This window comes from Peromyscus eremicus, chromosome 19, assembly GCF_949786415.1.
Source record: "Peromyscus eremicus chromosome 19, PerEre_H2_v1, whole genome shotgun sequence".
Classification (NCBI taxonomy): domain Eukaryota; kingdom Metazoa; phylum Chordata; class Mammalia; order Rodentia; family Cricetidae; genus Peromyscus; species Peromyscus eremicus.
In genome coordinates, this window is record NC_081435.1 from 58,658,318 (window position 1) to 58,662,617 (window position 4,300).

The window sequence follows — 4,300 nt, forward strand, 5'->3', positions numbered from 1 at the left end:
CCCAGACTACTATACCCAGCAAAACTTTTAATCATGATGGATCTCTCCAATTTTTCATTTAGGCCCTTAGTGTTATAAACTCATCTCTCAGAACCAACTTTATTGTGTCCTGTAAGTTTAGGTTGTTATGTTTTCATTTTCATTCACTCCTAGAATGGCTTTAATTTCTTTCTTAATTTCCGTCTTGACCCATTCTTCATTCAGTGGTACGTTGTTGAGTTTCCTTGAGTTTATAAGCTTCCTGTTGTTGGTGGTATTCAGCTTCAATCTGTGGTGGTCAGAGAGGATGCAGGGGGTTACATTAATTCTCTTGTATCTGTTGAGGGTTGATTTGTATGAGAGAATTTTGTTAATTTTAGAGAAAGTTTCATGAGATGCTGAGAAGAAGGAGAAGAAGGTGTATTCTTTTCTGTTTGGAGAGATCTCATGCTAGTTACCTAACAGCATACCTGAAAACTCTGGAACGAAAAGAAATCATACCCCAAAAGAGTAAAGAGTAAAAATAATCAAACTCAGGGCTAAAACCAATAAAATAGGGGAAAAAGATACAAATAATCAATGTAAGAAGAATTGGTTTATTTGAGAAAAATCAATAAGATTGCTAAACCTGTTTCCAAATTAACAAAATTAGAGATGAAGGGGGTGGGGGACATAACAACAGACACTGAGGAACTCCAAAGAATCATAAGGGTATATTTTCAAAACCCATACTCCACCAAGTTTGAAAATGTAAAAGAAGTGGATAATTTTCTTGATACATACCACCTACCAAATTTAAATTAAGATCAGATAGGCAATTTAAACAGTCCAATAGCCCCTAGTGAAATAGAAGCAGTAATCAAAATTTACCTAACCCCCCCCCCCAAAAAAAAGCCCAGGGCCAGATGGTTATAGCGCTGAATTCTATCACCCATATTTTCAAACAAGAACTAATGCCAATGATCTTCAAATTATTCTTCGATAAAGATATAGAGGGGAAATTTGCCCAATTCATTTTATTAGGATCCAGGTACTCTGATACTCAAACCACATAAAGATCCAACAAAGAAAGAGTCACTGTCCAATTTCCCTTTTGAAAATAGATGCAAAAATACTCAATAAAATTTCAAACCAAATCCAAGAAAACATAAAAAGATCTTATACCACAATCATGTAGGCTTCATCCTAGTGAAGCAGGGATGGTCCAACATACATAAATATAAGCCACCATATAAACAATCTGAAAGACAAAATTCCCACATGATCATACCATTATGAAGAAAAGGCCGTTGACAAGGTATAGCATCCCTTCATGGTAAAAGTCTTGGAGATATTAGAGATAAAAGAGACATACCTCAACATAATAAAGGCAGTTTACAGCAAGCCCAGAGTCAACATCAATTTAAATGGAGAGAAATTCAAAACATTTCCACTAAAATCAGGAACAAGACAAGGTTTCTACTCTCTCCATTCAATATGCTACTTGAAGGCTTAGCTAGAGTAATAAGACATCTGAAAGAGTACAAGATGACACAATTAGAAAGGAAGAAGTCAAAGTATCTTTATTTGCAATGATATGGTAGCACACATAACTGATCCTAAAAATTGCACTGGGAAATTCCTGCAGCTAATAAATACTGTCAGCCAAGTAGCAGGATTCAAAAGTAACTCACAAAAATCAATAACCTTCCTATATACAAATGACAAATGAACTAAGAAATCAGGGAAACATATTCCACAATAGCCCCCAAAATTATAAAATATCTTGGGATAAGCCTAAACAAGCAAATGAAAGACTTGTATAATTAAAAACTAATCCATTGAACTATGACATTGAAGAAGATAGATGATTGAAAGTTATCTGTGCTCATGGATTGGTAGGATTAATAGAGCAAAACTGCCCATCCTACCAAAACAACCTACAGATTCAATGCAATCCCCATCAAAATTCCAACACCATTCTTCAAGATCTTGAAAGGACAAGTCTCAGCTTCTTATGGAAACACACACACAAAAAAAAACTGAGGATAACTAAAACAAGCCTGAATAATAAAAGAACTGTTGGAAGTATCACCTTCTCTAACAACAAATTGTACTACAAAGTTATAGTAATAAAAAGATTATGGTATTGGCATAAGAACAAACACATTGATCAATAGAATTGAACTCAATATCCAGACATAAATCTGCATACCTATGGACTCCTGATTTTTATGAAGAAGCCAGAAATACACACTGGAAAAAAAGACAGCATCTTCAACAAATGGTGCTGGTCAAACTGGATGTCTGCATGTAGAAGAATACAAACAGAGCCACAGTTATCACCTTGCACAAAACTCAACTCTAAATGGATCAAAGACCTCAACATAAATACAAGATACACTGAATCTGATAGGAGAGAAAGTGGGGGATAGTTGTGAGCTCATTGTCACAGGAAAAGACTTTCTGAACAGAGCCCCAAGAGTGCACACATTAAGATCAATAATTCATAAATGAGACCTCATGAAACTGAGAGGCTGCACAGCAAAGGACACTCATTTGCACAAAGCAGAAACCTGGACAGTGAGAAAAGTTTTTTTTAACCAACTATACATATAACAAAGGGCTAATAATCAAAATTGATAAATAGTTTAAAAAACCCTAGATATCAAGAAAACAAATGGCCCAATTAAAAATGCAGTAAATACCTAGAGAATTCTCAAAAAAGGAAAGTCAAATGGCAGAGAAGCACTTAAGGAAATATTCAACATCCTTATTCATCAGATAAATGCAAATCAAAACTACTTTGATCATTCATCTTACACCCATCAGAATGGCTAAGATCTATAAAACAACTGACAGGTCACACTGGAAAGGATGTGAGGGAGGTAAGGGGAATACATCCACTGCAGGTGGGAGAGCAAACTTGTACAGTCACTGTAGAAATCACTGTGGTGGGTTAATTATGAACATGGGAATTATCTACCTCAAGATTGAGCTTTTCAACTCTTAGGCATATACCTAAAGAAAGCTTTGTCTTACCACAGAGACACTTGCTCAACCACTTTCAATGCTCCTCTATTCATAATATCCAGAAAATGAAAACAACCTAGATATCTCTCAACAGAAGAATGCATAGAGAAAATTGTGGTACATTACACAATGGAATACTACTCAGCTGTTAAAAAAATGAAGTCATGAAATTCATCTGCAGATAAATGGATAGAACTAGGAAAAAAAATCATGCTGAGTGAGGTAGCCCAGTCCTAAAAAGACAAGTATCATATATATTTGCTTATATGTGGATATTAGCTGTTAAGTCAATGATAAGCAGGTGATAGTTCATCAAACCACAGATGTAAGCTGCAGAGTAAGGAACTAGGGGAAACAGATTTCCTTAGGAAAGGAAAATAGAATAGATATTTATGGATGAGAGGGCTAAAATGGAGAGGGAAGAGGGAGATGAGGGAGGGAATACAAGGAGACACAGGTAAAATTAAAGGCCAATTAAGGGGGTGGCATTAAAACCTATTTCAGTAGAAACTTCCTAAAATCTATACAGATATGAAGAAGACCTAAAGGAAATTGCCAAATAATGGGAGTGACAGAGCCCTACTGGCCATCTCTTGTCACCAAATGAAGCTTCCATTACCAGAAACGGGTTGCATAACTGAGTTATTGGTCAAAGGGGTCACCTGGGAGTCTTTGAACAATTCAGGCTGTTGTCAAGGCTGCCGATTGTTCTCCACAAACTAATAACAAGGCCTCATTGCTGAAGACAACATCTACATAATGTATTGATCATAGAGAAGTCACTTGTGCCTATGTAAAGCCTTTACCTCATGTGCTAGTGTCTTTAGTACAGGAATGTATTCAGCATGTTACCAAGGAGAAACATAAACACCAACCCAACCACAAACCCTTGGACAAACAATGATGTCCTGCCTGCAAGATGTGCTAGTGCAACGGTGGCACAAAGCTTGTGGGAGTCACCAACCAATATCTGATTTGACTTAAGGCCCATTTCACAAGATGCAACTCATAAATGACACTACTTGGGTGACCAAGAATGTGAGATTGGATAGCCCGGGGACCTAGGGTAAAATCAAACACTTCTGTTCCTCTAAAAAAAAAACTAGCAATAAAATTACTCCTAATGACCTTCTGCTACACTCATAGATGCAGAGACCAACACCTGGACAATAGGCAGAGAGTGAAAAACCATGGGACATTCAACCTTAAATGGGATGTCTCCATCCAATCACTCTTCTCAGGTCTCAGGGAATCCTTTGGAAGAGGAGATAGAAAGAGCATAATAGCCAGAGGGGATGAATACAAAGGA